Source organism: Gekko japonicus, unplaced genomic scaffold (assembly GCF_001447785.1).
Source record: "Gekko japonicus isolate JY-2015 unplaced genomic scaffold, Gekko_japonicus_V1.1 scaffold267, whole genome shotgun sequence".
Classification (NCBI taxonomy): Eukaryota; Metazoa; Chordata; class Lepidosauria; order Squamata; family Gekkonidae; genus Gekko; species Gekko japonicus.
In genome coordinates, this window is record NW_015160217.1 from 83,535 (window position 1) to 102,375 (window position 18,841).

General features: G+C 45.0%; 1 pseudogene; it reads right to left on the bottom strand.

Annotated features, from left to right (window-relative positions):
- Window positions 1-11,808: 11,808 nt before the first annotated feature.
- On the bottom strand, window positions 11,809-12,387 carry LOC107110055 (annotated as a pseudogene).
- Window positions 12,388-18,841: the final 6,454 nt, after the last annotated feature.

An 18,841-nucleotide genomic window follows, 5' to 3' on the forward strand; every position in this document is an offset into this window, starting at 1 on the left:
ATTCATTTCCATTTTTTGTTGTTTTCTGCAAGACCAGAATGTGTGTTTCCCTCCTGTCCCCAAGTTATTACTTTCCCCCCGTCTTGTCCTCTTTCTCTTATGTGCACACGCAAACGTAAAAATAACTTCATTTGTATGCTGGCAATTGACAACCCAATTTTATCCTGACTTCCTAGCTCATTTAAAGCCCCTAAATATGAAGCCATATAAGACAGCTGACTCCTTTAAAAGAGCATCTTTAAATGCAGGCTGACAAACCTTCCAGCGAGCCAGCAGCGTGTACAAGCCTCTCGCTGCCCTTTCCTCACATTTCCTAGGCTCAGTCCTTGAGGAAAACATCTTTGGGGTTGTTTTTTTTTTTTCTTTTACTACAAGCCATCTTAATGGAAGGATTCTGGAAGAGCTGACTACAAATACATGCAGGACATAATTGAAATACTCCATATTTGTTTTCACTGTCCTTCCAGGACAGAAAAATGTGTGATATGAAAACAACAATGACTTCCTTATCTGACAAACTTGTGCCCATTAAGAGTTTTCCAAAGAGGGACTCCATGGTGGAGTATCGACTGAGCATGCCAAAGGTCCAAGTTCAATCCCTGGCATCTCCAGTTAAAAGAGAGCTGAAGTGAAAGACTGATCTGAAACTCTGGAAAGGTGCTAAGAGTAGCTAAGGGTGGCCTTGATAAACCAATAGCCTCACTTAATATATGGCAGTTTCTTGTTAACAGGAGGGGCCATGGCTCAGTGGTAGAGCATCTGCTAGCCCTTGTTTGTGTGAAAAGGGAAACGGTCTTAGGCCGTCAAGAGCAAAAAAAGGGAAAGTTATAATCCTACAAAGAAAGTATTTAAATATAGGAAGAAAGTACTAACTTCCAGGAAACTAAGGTAGTTTTACCAAACTTTATTAAGACACATTGTTGCTGAAAGAAATCTCCAAGGCAAACCAACCTCTCAAAGTTAAGAACTGAGTCTCTAAGAATATAAACATCAACTACATTTTGTTGCCTGTTCAAAATATTATAATTTATATAAACAACAAAAGCTACCTCAACTTCTCATCCCCTGCCCTATTCCTACCTCAACAGTGCCTGTTCAATAAAATCAACCTGTTCAATAAAATCGGCCTTTCAGTTCCCCCAGCCACCTCAAATCTGACAATGGGGTAGATCCAACTTTACTTTGTATCAAGTTCCATTTTGGAAAGGGATTTATAGGCGGGCTCCTGCTGAGTTACAATAAATTTCTGGTCTGGGCAAAAGCCAAATAACTTCTCTGCCACAGGGTGGGACATGCAGACAGTTATTTCTCCTTATATATAATTGTGTTTTGGTTGTGGACTCTCCAAAACATTCCACAAGCTCCCAAATCAGTTGGCTCCCTGACTTGTCACTCCGATAGTGTACCAATCCACTGGCTGCGTTGCCAGAGTCCCGCACACAGAAGCGGTGGCCAGGAACTTGGCCTCAGCATGGTGTGAGCCAATGGATGGGACAGACGCTCCGCTGGGTGGAGGCTGACAAGGCTGAGGCTTGGGTGACTGGTAAGGGGAATGGGATGTCAGTGCCCATGCGTGAGGCCCAGAGGAGCAGCCATTGCCACCTCAGGTCTCCCCTCCGTGGCAATGGATGAGCCCCCAGCTGAGGCGGGGCCCTTCCTCACCACTCCAAGCTGGAGAAATGAGCCCGTGTGCTGGCCTGCCCCAGCAGAGGGGAGCAGCAGGGAGCCGCCACTCTATCTGTTGGGCCTCTGTGAGGCATGTGGGCAGCGGCTGTGGAGCCACCAGCCAAAGCTCCTGCCATGCCACCAATCACTGTGCCGCCGCTGCCAGCCTGCGCCTCACCGCTACCTGCTGTCCCCGCCTGCTGCCCCTTCCCCCAGCAAAGACGTGCCAGTGCTGCAGCCACTCCCTCAGCTGGCCCAGCCCTTACCTCTCGCCGCGCCCCCCTGCGAGCCGGGTGAGTCAGCAGCAGTCAGAGAAGGGCTGCCGTTTGGCGGGGAGGTCGCAGACAGCACACGCATAGGCCAGGGGGGGGCTGGCAACAGGGGCCAGCACCATGGAGGAGAAGGCAGTGAAGGAGGGTGAGGCCGAGATCTTTCTAGAGCTGGTTGTATTGATTTTACAATGGGATTTGCTACTAGTAATTCTATAATTCAAATACACTACCAAGAGGCTGTTCAGTCAGAGTGGGGAACAGTGTTTTGATGAGAAAATCTGCCTCACAGAGAAGAAGAAGCAGGGGTCCATCATAAGTGACTCTATCTGACCCTTGAGAATTGCTGCCAGTCAGAGTAGACAGTGCTGACCTTGATAGACCGATGGGCAGAGTCAGCATAAGGCACTTTCATGTCATTGTACGCTGGAAGAGTTTTTGAGCCACAAAGTTAGTATGAACCAAAGGACCACCTACAGAATATTCACCCTAATAATGTCAGTAGGATTACCCATTGGGACCAACTGTCATACTCATAGCCCCTGCAACATATCCCCACTACCCCCACAATGGAAAGTCAACTTTCCCCAGTTGTGACTCAACTCATTCAAATCGCAGCAAATTCCCCCAGCCAATGTGATTTCCTTCTCCCATCCCCAGTCCCTTCAATGTTACTACACAATAGAAAATTAATTGCAAATATCTCACATGTCCTTTAACCCCATTGGATCTGAAACATCTAAAAGAAGCAATGTTGCAAGGCTGATGGGCTAATTAGGAGGGATACTTAGAACAGACTGCAGAAGAACAATCCTGCCTTTTCCCTCTTTCTCTATTGCCTTCAGGCACTTTTCCTACTGAAAAGTGAAAGGTCAACCAAGCATCTCTAGCTGGAGGTGGGCTCTGTCAGGCAATGGGCCTCAACAGATGGCCGATTGTGTTAACTCCTGCCAATCCTCTCACTATCTCCATTGCTTCTGGTACCCCAAAGGGCCAGTTTCAGTTCCCCCAACCACCCCAAATCTGACAATGGGGTGGATCCAACCATCCTCCAAGTAGCATTCTTACAGCCTGATGACCCTTCCTCCAACTTCAATGGCTCTTCCTCCAACAGAAGAGCCACACAAGTAGGACGAAAGACTGGAGAAGGGCTTTGAACTTGAGCTAAAGGGAAAGGTGGGGCACAGATACTTAAGTAAGCAAATAAATAAATAAATTTACTGTGTGAAGTGGTAGGAATGAAGAAGGAAAAGAAGAGATTGGATTTATATGCTGCCCTTCACTTGGAGTCTCAGAGCGGCTTACAAACTCCTTTCCCTTCCCCTCCTCACAACAGACACCCTGTGAGGTAGGTGGGGCTGAGAGAACTCTGACACAAACTGCTCTTTTTCAAGGACAGCTGTGCCAGAGCTTGTGACTGACCCAAGGTCACATCAGCAGGTGCAAGTGGAGGAGTGGGGAATCAAACCTGGTTCTCCCAGGGTAGAGTCCACACACTTAACCACTACACCAAACTGGCTCTGGGTAGGATCCACCCCAATGTTAGTAGGGGCATATTTTATTCATCAAATCTCCCAATGAGAATTATTTTGATTTAGGTCCCAGTCAGCTTCTTATTGTGGTCAATCCAGATAAACCAAAAGAAATGCTAAAAAGTGAGCTGCCGTACTTTGCATGCCCCACATTTAAATAGAGTTTTCACTTTGTGAACATGACTTGTGGGCCTCCAGAGGCTTTGCCCTTTGAGTTGGATGAAAGGGAATCCTCCAGCTCAAGGGAGAACCTGTGGAGTGGCTGGGTGCAGGCAGAACATCCATGTGGACTCTCTGCCTGTACCCCATACAGGGAGGTGACTCAGCAAAGCTCCACCTTCAAAGTGGCACTGCTAAGCTCTGCGTTCCCCTCCATATTAGCTGTTTAAAAGGGCCTTTGTTCTTTTCTCAGCTGAACCTCAGAGTAGCTTTACACATCTTAGCTGGGAAGGGGAATGGTGACGGGATGCCAGGCTGTGGTGGGGCAGCACAACAGTAGTTACATCTGCAAATCTGCACCACAGGGATGAGGTATGCATATGCCATTCTGGCCTCCTTCCATGCTGCTTGCTGCTGCTGCTGCAGCAGGGACACAACACACACACACACACCATACACACAGCCATGCTCAGGATATGTAATTTTCAAATGGGAAGGATTTTTTTTTTAAGTTCCTTGAAAAATAGGATTATTGGTTATTGTTTTTCATAAAAGTCCAATGCCAGGTTATTTCTTATTCCCAGTCTTCATTCAAATAGCTGGCTGGCTGGCTATTTCACATGGATCTATTGCGTACCTTTCCCTATTCTAGCCTGATTATGCGGCATATCATGAAGCAATTCACCATTATTTTTTTCTCTCCTCCCCCACCCACAGATCTGCAATTACTGATTTGGAATCTTCAATTACTCTTCATAACTTACCCGCAACTACAAATCCATCCTTTCTGGCTCCTGAAAAAAAGGGGGGGGAGGCTTCCCTTTGAAGTCCTAAACTAGGTGAGAATATCGAAGAGGACGTGTTGGTTCTGAGAAATGCAAAGTTGCTTTGGTTGTTCTATCCACTTCTCAGCAATTGTTTGGAAGGCCTCAGATGACAGACAATAGCCTTTGAAAAAACTACTAAGAAAAGAGAGGTACAACCACATTTTCCCGCTGTGTTCGCTGTTCAACTGTGTCTGATTTCTGGTTTGAAAGAAAAGACCTTTGATAACGGGGGGGGGGATAAATTCAAATTGCCATTCCCCAGATACAGATAAAAAATGGCTGACGGAATATAGTTGCAATTGCAATAATAAGCATGGACTGAGATTTCGTGGCTGGCTGTTGAGCTGCTTCGTTAAAGACCAGGTGCCTTTAAAAAGATATTTCTAAATGCAGAAGTCTGCACTAAAGAAGAGGCTCTTCCATGGAGACCCAAAGGCTTTCAGCTCCGTGGCAGGACAGCTTTAGCCCCCTTTCCCATCTTGAATTTCCTGTGGTGTCATCTTATCTAATCATAGCTTAGTAAAAGCTAACTCCATAAGAAGCCTTCAATAGAAAATGAGTTCATACATCTATCTCTTGCAGAGAATACTCATGAATAATGATGTGTGGCTGGAGCAGTCGCTCTGAAAGGTGAGCGGCACTATGTCAGCTCTATCTGAAGGGCACAAGGCCAGGAGGCAGTAGAAAATAGGATTTTTTTATTTTGGTTTTATAATGGTGGCTTTCTTTTGGGCAGACTGACCTCAAAAAATCACTGAGAGGATTTGAAAAGGGAAGATAAAGATCCTTCATTTTCTGTCTTATACGCACAAAGTCTCACGCCAGAGCTTTCCTGGAAGACAGGTCAACATGGTGTTTTCTCCCACCCACACTGAAAACTGCTAGCTCATATTAAATATATCTATATATAGATAGGTCTGGTGTCTGAATGTAGTCAAGGGTTTATTGTTATTTATTGTTATTGTTATGAGGGTTATAATCATGATTTTACTGTTTTATTGGGTTTTATGCTGGGCTGGTGCCCCCTGTAAGCCGCCCTGAGCCCGCTTGCGAGGAGGGCGGGGTAAAAATGCCTTAAATAAATAAAATAAATAAATAAATAAGACTCCAGAGGAGAGCTCAGTAGTTTCTACTGAATCTGTGGGTGCTATCCAGCACAAAGCTCTGACCTGGATAACCCAGGCTAGCCTGAACTCGCCAGGTCTTGGAAGTTAAGCAGGGCCGGCCCCAGCTAGTATTTGGATGGGAGACCTCCTGGAATACCAGGTTTGTGACATGGATGCAGGCAATGGCAAACCACCTCTGAACCTCTCTTGCCTTGAAAACCCGATGGGATCACCATAAGTCAACTGTGACTTGGCGGCACCTCCCAGCACAAAATCTATCTCTTTATCTATTGTTGTTGTTGTTCAGTCGCACAGTTGAGTCCGACTCTCAGGGTTGATTTCTTTTAGGATTGACTGATTTGATCTTCTTGCAGTCCAAGGGTCTTCCAGCGCCATAGTTCAAAAGAATCTATTCTTCGGTGCTCAGCCTTCCTTATAGTCTAACTCTCGCAGCCATACATGACTACTGGAAATACCATTGCTTTGACCATGCGGATTTTTGTTGGCAAGGTGATGTCTCTACTTTTTATCATGCTATTTAGGTTCGCCATCGCTTTCCTCCCAAGGAGCAGGCGTCTTTTAATTTCATGGCTGCTGTCACAGTCTGCGGTGATCTGGGATCCCAGGAACGTGAAGTCTGTCACTACTTCCATGACTTCCCCTTCTATTTGCCAAGGAGTGATGGGGCCGAATGCCATGATCTTAGTTTTTTTGATGTTGAGCTTCAAGCCCACTTTTGCGCTCTCCTCTTTTACCCTGAGCAAGAGGCTCCTTAGATCCTCTTCACTTTCTGCCATTAGAGTGGTATCGTCTGCATATCTGAGGTTGTTGATCTTTTCCCCAGCAATCTTAATTCCTGCTTGTGATTCATCCAGGCCAGCATTTCGCATGATGTACTCTGCATATATATTAAATAAGCAAGGTGACAATATACATCCTTGTCGTACTCCTTTTCCTATGCTGAACCAATCAGTTGTTCCATATCCGGTTCTAACTGTCGCTTCTTGGCCCTTATACAGGTTTCTCAAGAGACATGTGAGGTGGTCTGGTACTCCCATCTCTTTAAGGACCTGCCATAGTTTGTTGTGATCCACACAGTCAAAAGCTTTAGCATAGTCAATGAAGCAGAAGTAGATATTTTTCTGGTACTCTCTTGCTTTCTCCATAATCCAGCCAATGTTGGCAATTTGATCTCTGGCCACTGTTGCGTTTTCCAAATTTGCTGGCAAATGGAGTGCAGAACTTTAACAGCATCCTCTTCTAAGACTTTGAATAGCTCAGCTGGAATACCATCACCTCCACTAGCTTTGTTGTTAGTAATGCTTTCTAAGGCCCATTTAACTTCACATTCCAGGATGTCTGGCTCAAGGTCAGTGATTATACCGTCGTGTTTGTCAAGGACATTGAGGTCTTTCTTGTATAGTTCTTCTGTGTATTCTTGCCATCTTTTCCTAATCTCTTCTGCTTCTGTTAGGTCCCTACCGTTTTTGTCCTTTATCATGGCCATCTTTGCATGGAACGCTCCCTTGATTTCTCCAATTTTCTTGAAGAGATCTCTAGTCCTTCCCATTCTATTGTTTTCTTCTATTACTTTGCACTGTTCATTCAGGAAGGCCTCCTTATCTCTCCTTGCTGTTCTCTGGAAATCTGCGTTCAGTTGGGTAAATCTTTCCTTTTCGCCTTTGCCTTTCGCTTTCCTTCTTTCCTCTGCTATTTGTAAAGCCTCACTTTGCTTTCTTGCATTTCTTTTTCTTTGGAATGGTGGTGATTGCTGCCTCCTGTACAATGTCACGAACCTCCATCCATAGTTCTTCAGGCACTCTATCTATCAAATCTAGACCCTTGAATCTATTCTTCACCTCTACTGTATATTAATCAGGGATGCGATCTAGGTCAAACCTGAATGGCCTAGTGGTTTTCCCAATTTTCTTCAGTTTAAGTCTGAATTTTGCAATGAGTAGCTCATGATCTGAACCACAGTCAGCTCCAGGTCTTGTTTTTACTGACTGGATAGAGCTTCTCCATCTTTGACTGCAAATTATATAGTCAATCTGATTTCAGTGTTGCCCATCTGGTAATGTCCATGTGTAGAGTCACCTCTTAGGTTGTTGGAAAAGGGTGTTCACTATGACCAGTGTGCACTTCTAAATGCAGTTTGATGTGTAGGCTACAATAAATGAAGCCTACAGCAATGCCAGCCAGGTTTGGAGTCAAGGTGGAGCCCCTCTCTCACCAAAATGGTTGGGTACCAACAGGGGTCATTTCATAGAAAAAGAGGTGCAGGAGTTCATTAGCATAACTCATTAGCATAACTTATTTGCATATGCCACACACCCCGACATCACCAGAAGTGTGTCAGAAGGCCACCACTCAGGCTCCACTGGACTGTTTTGGATTGCTAGCTATTGGGGGGGGGGACATGCAGATCTGTCCTCACAGAGGAGGGAGAGCTTGTGCCTGAATAAAACTTGGCCTTAAAGGTGCCACTGGACTGTTTTGGACTGGGGGGAGGGTCTCTGCAACTTACCTGGCTGCTTCTTGCTTTGACTGAGGACTGCTGGGAGCAGGGGGTGGGGCTTGTTGCATGTGCCCGCCCCCTGGGCTCTTTACTGCCAGAGCTCCACTCCTGTGCAGTCCTGCAGGAAATGACCCCTGGGTACCAATGTACAAAAATGATGTCTGATTTTCTGAAAAGAGACCAACTGCCTCTGATTAGGAGAACTTTTCATTGGCCTTCAGCAAAGCTGTATCCAACTGTAAAACAGAAACCAACTACATGCCTTGAAAATATTGTTTTGACAATTAACCCCCTCTGAATCCCTCTACCCCAGAATTATATGAATAATGTGTGTACCAATTTGTGGGATCAGAGATAGGGGTGTGGCTTATGCGGACCAGTGTGAGGGACAGGGTTTATGAATTTCATTATGCCCCCCCCCATCCTTCCATAATTCAGACACTAGACAGAAGTGGGTTAAATACACACTTGCTACATTCGGTTGTGACGCTGTCTGAAAAAGAGGCTTAGAATGTCTGTCTTCCCTCTAAAATTTTCCATCTTCTTAAACCTTTCTTGAATGTTTGGCATTTCCCCCCTGCTTTGGAAAGAACAGAGGGGAGTATCTACAATAATTTTGTTTATAAGATTTCAGGTTTTTCAGAAGAAGACTTGTGTTAAATACTTCATTTTCAGCCAGCCATGCTGAAAATTTCCCCCTTGACTGTATTTTTTATAACAGTTTCTGGGACAAAATCAATAATTGATCATCCTTGTAATCTCTTTTAAAGTGTTGTTTTACCTGAAATTAAAACCAGGCAATTTCACAAGTTCTACTGAGTGGGTTTTATCAATATCATATAAAACTTATAAGTCCAACCAAATAATTTACTACTGTACCTTCTCTATTTTCTGTTAGAACGATTATGACTTCTTGTGCCTTTTGATATTCTTCGCAATTCTGCTTTATTACAATATGGCTTTAGACGAGCATTCAGATTCCAGGTGGAAATATTCCTTAATGAGATGGAGCCCTGATATTCTTATTAATTCTTCATAACTCAGACCCTGCTTCATAATCATGCTCTGTTCTACTCAGGTTTTCCGCAGTGCTAAAAAGTGATTGTACTTTTCGGTGCTCTGTGTGAACAATATGAATGTTCATTTCCTGAGACCTCACTTAGCCACCCTCACTAGCCCTCACTTACCCTCCGTAACACTACCATTTAGCCAAATCTGATTCAATGATAAGACATCATGATTCTATCTAGTTTACTACAACATTCCTGATGGGGTGGTATACCCATTTGAATCACCCAGGAAGGAAAAAGAGAGATAATTCAAGGGAAAGCTCACATCAAAGCAGAAGTCTATGAAAACCATGGCGTTTAACATATTAGAAAAGGGTGGCTCTTTACATCATCTAATGTTTTAAAATATTTTTTTTTAATGGTATCCCTCTGAAATGGCTCGTGTCCATCCAAAAACTGAAACTAGAGAATATTCTGTATAGAACTAATTTGTGTAGCCTAACTTAGGCTGCGGTCACACGGAACAGAAGCCACACAAGTGAGACGGAAAACAAGCGGAGTTTCCGGGCGCGATCTCACCAGCACATCTGGGAAGCGTAGCACTCCCGTGGCTCAACCGAGGCTTCCAGCCGAAACTGCGTGGCAAAAAACTGGTACCTCAGAAGTACTAGTTTCCGGAAACTGCGGGGCAAGGGCGGGCGTCTGATCGCGTTTCCGGTGGCATCCGGCGCCCGCCCATGTCCCCTTGCAAATAAGGTGGGGTTTTTTTGTCCAAGTCTCTATGGATGCGCACGCGCACCCAACGGAGCATGCGCATTTGTCATGTACACACAAAAACAAAACAGTTTGCCGCGGCGCGCGCTTCTTCGTTGTGCGCCGGCTTGTCCTGTGATCGGCACTTCTCCCTTGCCATGGAACCTCCACGGTACCTCCACAGGACTTCCACAGGAGGTCTGATCACGTAACTATGCAGTAGTTTGCCCCAGGGCAAACAGCCACGCTTCTCCCCCGCAGTTTCCTGCCCGTGTGACCGGGGCCTTAGTTCTGTTCATGCCCTGATTAACACATCCAATGTCTTGCAAGAAAAGGTGTGCAAGAACTTCAGTGGAGCAGGAGCTCATCTCATCCCTTGCACACATGAAGCTTCTCCTTCCATTACAGGCGATTGAGGAAATCCTTACAGAGGGGGAGCTCCATTGGAGGCCACAATGCCGAGAAGGACTGTTATATCTGATTTTCTGTACACAGCATATTTATAAAAGAGCAAAGTTGTAACAAATGTGTCGAAGTGACTGACGTGCGTACAACCTGAGGTGTGGTTTGTAATGATTTATCACTCTTCCTTCTCAGATGGTAATTACCGGTCACGTTCTACTTACTCCTGGTTAATGAGATGCTTGTTTGTCATCTCAAAATAAGGCCAAGAAATATTAACCTCATCACAAGCCTAGTTTCAGGATGGGGAAGGGAAGGGAGAAAGCAGTCTGTGTATTGTTCAGATGAATTGTTTTTCGGACTCTCTATCATTTAGAAAACAACCTTAAGACAAAAGAGCTTGTAGCATATAGCTACAATCTGATTTTGTTGAAAGCTGGTCATGGGCTAATAATCAACAACCCAATTTCTGTTTCAATCAAAAATGGAATCAACTTATTATCATGCAAAGGTTCATGAAATTAGTGAGTGGCTCTTGAGAACCACTCTGTTAGTGGCAAAAGCGTAGCTAGCCAGAGCGTGCAATTATTTTCTGGAAATTAGCAACACAACTAAGCAACGTATCCAAGGATCTCTATTATACCAATTTGTGATGGCTTACTGATCTTTCTCAAGTGCTTTATTGACTTACAAAATCAATCCAAAACTTCCAAACTTTGTCTGGTTGTTTTCTCTATTAGCTATAGCAAGACTTCAACAGGGAATACCATAGACAATTTTTTTTTTCTGTCAATGACCGGTTTTTAGCTTGATAGATTAAAAAAAAGAAATTGATTAGGGGTATTGAACAGGTGGGTTTTTAAAAATAAAAATCATAAGCATGGACAAGAGAAATGATCTATGCAAAAAAATCAACATATTGGGAGCATCCACTGAAGCTGATGGGTAATATCTTTATTTAAACATGCCTAAGTCACACTCTTAAACCCATGTAGCATGCACTGCAACAATTTAAGAAAATACGGCACATAATTTGTATATAAAATTCATTGCTGTAGAACGTTGTGGTGATTGGCTGTTATGACAGAGACAGAGCTGCCATCGTTCTGAGTCTCTTTCCTTACTTTCCTTCTTAATGGGTTGGATCCAGACTAAACTGGCGATTTCCTTCAACTCCCCCTTCCCGCTGCAGGCCCCCCTCATGTCACTTCTACAGATCCCCCAGGAGCAACATTTCATGGAGATCAGCGGACTGCAGTATGGCTGGGGAGGCAGAAATTTCCATTCCACCACCAGAAAATTTATCCTGGATCCAACCCATTGTCTAGTGCAGTAGAAACCCATTGTCTAGTGCAGTAGAAAAGGGTCTTGGGATTGCATTTGATCACAGACTGAGTTAGCAATATGATGTGACTGCAAAAAAGAAGAAAAGAAGAAAAGGCCTAATGCTTTAGGCTGCCATAACAGAAGCATAAGCTTCGACCCCACAGATTGTTTCCACAGACAGAAGCATGTCCACTAACAAAGTGCATCTTTCTTGCCTCCTCCTAAACAGTTCACTCAAGTACTATTGCCAGGGAGACCCTAATCCCAAGGAGTAACCCCCACCACTCACCATGCACAAGTTACGTGTGTATTATGAAGTCTGTGATCTTGCGCGTCTTCAGCTCAATCTGGATGGTGTCGTTCACCTTGATGAGGGGGGGTCTGGGTAGCGGAGGGTCCTGGCTTCGTGAGTCACAAGGTGAGGGATCCCCTTGGTACCTACAAAGATCTTCCTCACCTTGCACAGTTTGTACTTTGCTTCTTCTGGGGTGATTCGGTGAACAGCAAAGCGGCCTTTCGTGTCATAAATGAGGCAGAAGTGCTCAATGCTGATGACATCCATGAAGCCAGCAGGGTAGGTGATATCTGTGCGGACTTTGCCATCGATCTTGATAAATCTCTGCATGCAGATCTTCTTGACTTCATCACCAGTCAGGGCATACTTCAGCCTGTTCCTAAGGAAGATGATGAGTGGGAGGCACTCCCTTAGTTTGTGGGGACCTGTTGATGGACGAGGCGCAAAGACTCCCGTCAGTTTATCCAGCATCCAGTGCTTTGGAGCTGCCACATGCTTCAGGAGCTTCTTGGGTCCACAAGCCATGGGTGCGCTGTGTTGGGAAAAGAGCCACCACTTCCATTCCCTAATCCCAAGGAGTAACGGTCTTGTTTGGACCTTCCCAGGCTTCTCTTTCCATTGAAAATGTGGGATTAGCTGGTCATTTTGGGGATAAACCTGATTTTTGAGGGTTCCTCTCTAATTGGTCTGGAGTAGGACCTCTTTTTGCTTGCTTCACTTTTTCCTGTGTGTGTCAGATTTCTTAAATGAATAAGCCTGATCCTGAGTGGTTGGTTAAGGCCCTGGGGTTTCAGGTATTGTGCAGGCTTGACTGATGAGAATCCTGAGACATCTGAGGATGGGGTGAGGCACCCAACCCTACCACTCATGGCTGTCTTACACAAGCCCATGGGACTTAGGGTGATGGTGGTAAATCCCTCAGTGCTGCACAGTCTCATAAGAACATAAGAACATAAGAGACGCCAATGTTGGATCAGGCCAAAGGCCCATCCAGTCCAACACTCTGTGTCACACAGTGGCCAGAAATACCAGTGCCATCAGGAGGTCCAGCAGTGGGGCCAGGACATTAGAAGCCCTCCCACTGTTGACCCCCCCCCAAGCACCAAGAAGACAGAGCATCACTTGCCCCAGAGCCCCTAGCTATACCTTGTGGCTAATAGCCACGGATGGACCGTCTCATGTAATCCTTCATATGGAATGGTGTGAGGTGATGGGATTGATGAGCAGCACCTCTGTGTAAAGTTTGGGTGCCGGCTTTGGGCCCCTTTGAGCCAGAGCTGAACCAGCACACAGTAGAAGGGGAGAGAGTTTTAATAAGTGTGCAGTTCAAAGATAATAGATCCTTAATTAGCCGTTACTTAGTGGTATGTGGGGGTCTTCATTTCAGGGTATGAGGCAAAATAGAGTAACATGTAGGGATCTGAGTTTGGATTCCCCTGGGATGAAAATTCTCCAGAAAAATTGCCACTTGGGCTCAGCTCAGAACACTCCCAGGTGTTTAATCTCTTGGTCTTTTGGCAGTGTTTGGGTTTGAGGGAGAAAAGAGGAAGCTGGCCTGTCAAACAACTGTTGGGAAGTGCCTGATCCCATTAAATTCTAAAGAGTTTAAAGCAGCAGAGCCTGCCCCAACAGCCAGGAAACACCAGGACTCAGTGAGCACACTCAATGGCCTGCCCACCGTTTCCTGGCATTTGGGGTGGGCTCTGACACTGTGACACCTTGGTTGCCCTGCCAAGCTTTGTGGGGCTCCATGAGGGCTCTTGTCGGCCCATCCTCCATTTCCCCATCATTCAGAGCAGACTCCGCTGCCTCCAGTGCTGGCAGTTGGGGGGGGGGGCGGAGGTTGAGGGGGAGGACCAAAGTGTGGCTCTGGAGCTGCCAGCAAAGAGATTGTAGGTGAGTCCAAGTCTGGGGCAATTTGGTCCTTCCTTTCACCTTAAAATTTAAAGGGACAGGGAAGCCAAATATCAGCTGTTGGTTCAACTGTTTGCGGTGGCTCAAGTGGTTAAGACGCTGAACTGCAGGCTGTGGAAGGTCGGTAGTTCAGCAGTTCAAGACCCAAGTGTGCCGCATGATGGAGTGAGCTCCCGTCTCTAGTTCCAGCTCCTGCCAACCTAGCAGTTTGAAAGCAAGAAATTGCAAGTAGATAAATAGTTATCACTTCGGTGGGAAGGTAACAGCGTTCTGTGCGCCTTGGCGTTTAGTCATGCTGGCCACATGACTACAGAAACGTCTTCGGACAGTGCTGGCTCTTCGGCTTTGAAACGGAGATGAGCACCGCAACCCTAGAGTCAGATTCGATTGGCTTTCGAGCAAGGGAACCTTTACCTTTTTAATCTCTTTACATTTTAAAGGGTTATTATTTTCTATGACACCTGGCCACAGATCTGCTCTCACAAAAAATAATAACCCTCTAAAACTTCATGTAGTGGTTAAAGCGTTAGACTAGGACCTTGGAAATCCAGGTTCGACTGACCAATTGTGCCATGGAAGTTTGCTGGGTGACCTACCTCGCAGGCTTGTTGTAAGGATGAAATGAAAGAGGGGGAAACAACGTAAGCCACTTCGTGTCCCCTTTGGGTAGAAAGGCAGGATATAAATAAAGCAAATAAAATAAAATAAATAAAACTAAAAAGGACCAGGCACTGTCAAACCGCTATTACAAGTACCTGAAAAAATCAGGTACAAAAAAATAAATAAATGAAATCCTGAATCAGTAAGGACAACCACGGAAATTTTGGGTAACAAAGCAAGTTCCCTACTGAGAACCCAGATCCAAAATAATACTGATTCTTTTTTTAAAGTCGCACTCCTAGTTTCATCTACACAAAACAGACACAACATTGAAATGGGAATTTTGGGGTTAAAGCGGCAGGGCTGACTAACCCAAAAATCATCCCTAAAACTAGACCCCCTCGTACCACGGTGAGCAAAGCAGAATTTGACAGGTTGCTCTCCTGTATTCCTTACTGGTCTTTAGTTGACATGTTGCCTGAATCATTGTTTAAAGAAAGGATCATCCATGGGAATACGTTTCCACTCTGAGAGAACATACCTTAGAAGACCATGACATGGGTTAGTGTAAACAATAACACGCAGCCCCCAAGTGGGATGTGTGTGCCCGCAGTTCAAGGTTTTTAAAGTCTTTTTTAAAAAGTAACACCTTCTGCCGCTCGCTGAGAGAAAACAGTCAGATAGACTTGTGTTGCCTCGGGCTATCCATTTCTTTAACAGGTCTGCTCTCGAAACACAGCTGTAAGGATCCTTTTCTTATCAGTTTGCAAATGTCGTAATTATTTAAGAGGTATTTAGCGACAGGGGGAGACCCAGGCTCGACGCCACATCATAAATTACCATGTACCAAGGGAATTCAGTGTCAACTTTACCACTTTGATAAAGCTTGGAAGCTGCCTAGAACAGTCCTGTGTGTACAGAAGCAGAATTCCTGCAGCAAACAGATGTGAAGGGAGAGATTTTTTTTGTGGTGTTGCTTTGGTTTCACATAGAAAGCAAGGAGTGAGGAGGACTTGGTACTACAGAACCTGAATGAAGTTCTTGTCAACAGGCAAGAGACGATAGTAGCAGTAGGAGAGGCAAACGATGGTATTTATAATCCACCTTTCTCACTGGGACTCAAGGAGGATTACACAAGAGTGAGTCAACACAACGAACAGGATGGCACATTCAATAATCAATGGGACAGGATTTGGGTTGTGGAACCAATCAGAAACCTAAGAAAAAAGAACTGAAGCAAAGCATAAGCGTTAACATGACACATCCCATGATGCAAGATTACACAGTAGGATCCAAGTTACAGCAAACTGTACACAGTAGTATGGACCACAGTCCCTAATAATTTGTCAAAGTAAATTTGTGAATCATTTTGTGCAGCGTTACCTTATGGCCTACATAATGTTCCCTCTAAGCTGTGGAGTCTTGTGAGCAAAAATTATCCTTTGTGAGCTACTGGCATGAAAGTTGTGAGCAAGAGATTTGGCTACTGCATCAATGAGTGTGCTCTGGAGTCATCCTTCCTGAGCAAAGACAAAAATGTGTGAGCCGGAGGCTAAAAAACTGTGAGCTAGCTCACACTAACTCAGCTTAGAGGGAACACTGGCCTCGATACTAGGGTGGATCCCTACCAAAATTCCATTTTGTATAGTTTGTGGAAAGCTGGGAGAGTGGGAACCTTCCTGACCTTCTCAGACACACCATACCAAAGGTAGGAGTCATAACTGAGAAGAATGGGGGAATGAAACAGAAAATCCTTTGAGGATACACAATGTAAATGGGAATATTAGACACTGCAGTCAGATCACTGGGGGAAAAGCTCAGTAAGGTCTGTTCTGCCCATCTGCAAGTGGCTCTCCAAAAAGATTCTTCCCAACATCTACCACTGCTGAAAAATTCTCCCGTCCTTATGCAGATAGAACCCCTTGTGCAGACTGAACCCATAAGTCTTTGCTTTGCGCTATCATCTTTCATTTCATGTAATTCTCCTTTTTGTATCAATTGGATGTAATGGGGGGTGGGGGAGTGTGGTCAAGTTGCAGTCAACTTGTAGTGACCCCCATAAGGTTCTCAAAGGGAAGAGAGGAACAGAGGTGCTTTGCCATTGCCTGCTTCTGATGCAAGTGGTATATAATATAAAAATTGGGGTATAAGTATTGTAAAAATAGCATTAAAATAGTGTCAAAGGAGCCAACAACTTAGAAACACTGGCAACAAAATGAATGAAATGGCAAGCCCAAATCAAGACAAATATGGCACCTTTACACATCTCTAGATTGCATTTTGGACCCTGTACATGCAGAGGGTGAGTTATTTTACTGAGCTGTAGCTCCTCTCCCAAGTTTGAAAAAAAAAATAACAGGCAGTGCTGAGTTCACACAAGAATGTTTCTTCCTTATTTGCTATAGAAGCTGCAGCAGTCCATGTCTTTATATTAAGAAGAGGGCTGCTTACAAAAGCAAACTTGACAAATACTTGAAAAAAATCTGGAATTCATTTTTAGTCAGGATGATTTCAAGAGTCTTGTCTCTTCAGTTCTGCACCCAAATCCCAGCTTCAATAACGTTTCTTTGTGCATGTGTGTGTGTGTGTGTTTTAGGGGGATGGGGGTGCAAAACAATTCATTTTGTGCAATTCTTCATTTTCACACTGTTTCATTTCCACATGTCATGCCACCTCCCCATGTACTCATTTCTCACCGCCGGGTGTGTACATCAATCAATCAGCATTACATGAACAAATTACCTGAACTGTGCACATAAGTACATCTATGTATCTAATTCCCAAGGGTGTCCCCTATCTGTGGATATCTAAATCTGCAGATAGAGGGCATACTTACCCCAAACAGGTTTGTCTGCAAACTTGGGTGACCCCTAGGTTTGCAGAAAAATCTGAAAAGCTTTTAAGAAATACTTTGGGTGTGTAAATCCCCCCGCCCAATAAAAAGTGTTGTCCATACATGCACAGACAACACAACTTACCTTTGAGGGTCCAGCTGCTGCTTCTACTCCTGCGGAGCTGCTCCAGGCCCAGATGTGGCAGCAAGGAATGCTGGGAGCAGCTCCAGGCCTCTCTGCAGCAGCAAGTGATGCCAGGAGCCACTCCGGGCCTGGTTGCCACCTCCCAGGCACTGCCACCACTGGGCTCAAATGTAGGGGAAAAGAAGGGGGGAGGGGGAATTGGCTGGGAGGGGGAGAGAAAGGGGAGAAAGAAGGGAGGATTGGCTGGGGGGAGAGAAAGGGAGATACGGAGGTATTGGCTGGGGTAGAGAGAAAGGAGGGGAATGGGCTTGGGGGAGAGAGAGAAAGAGAAAGGAGGAGATATTGGCTTGGGAAGAGAGAGAAGGAAGGGATTGGCTGGGGGGGAGAAAGGGAAATATGGGGGTATTAGATGGGGGGGAGAAGGAAGGGAGACTGGCTGAGGGGACAAAGAAGGGGGATTCGCTTCGGGAAGAAAGAGAAAGGAGGAGAGATTGGCTTGGGGGAGAGAGAAATGTGGGGGCTTGGCTGGTGGAAGAAACAAAAAGATGGGGGGATTGGCTTGGGGGGAAGAAAGAAGGGGAGATTGGCTTGAAAGGGAGAGAGGAATTGAAAGAGGAGTGATTGGCTTCAGAGGAGGGAGAAAGAGGGGGATTGGATTGGGAGAAAGAGAAGTACAAAGAAGGGGAAATTGGCATGAGGAGAGAGAAAAGGAAGAAGGAATTGGCTTGGTGGGGGGGAAGATAAGAGATAGAAAGGGAGATTGGCTTGGGGGGAGAGAAAGAGAAAGAAGTGTCATTGGGGTGGGGAGAGAAAGAAAGAAAGGGGAAGGGGGAAGAAGCAAAGGTGGGGAATTCCTCCCCCCCCCCCGCAAGTTTCTTGTGAGTCCCCACTTGTTGCGTATAAAACCATTCAAAACGTATAGGCAATAGGGATATGTCTATAAAACCAACAGTGAAAAGTAGAGAACCAAATCACTGGTCAGAAATTTAAATGACTATAAAGAGATAACAGCAAAAATAAAGAACATCTCCTGTGCCATTATAGCAGGGAATATTTCCTGCCCTTCTCTCTTGTGTGGGTCAGTGTCTCCCATTTTCGTTTTGTGTATGTACAGCCTTGTCCTTTTTGTTCCTTTGAAAATTGGTGTCGGTGATGGCAGCTCTGGCAATTGTTGCATGAAGTGAAAGAAGGAGTAGAAGATAATAGACCTGGACACATCAACAATATAAACGGAGTTCAAGAACAATGGAGAACTGTACACACAAAATGAGGACAAAGGATACTTTGAATCCTCCATGATAGAGACCATTGCAATTGTGAGAAATCTGAAAAGCAACTGAATGACAAAAGAGCTGCTCATCAAAATACTTAAAGCAACAACAACAAAAAATGTTTACAGCTGCGTTGGTTCAAAAGCAAAACCCAGAATCAAAACCACGAGCCACTATTGAATTCTTGGTTTTGGATTTCGCTTTTGGACCAACAGG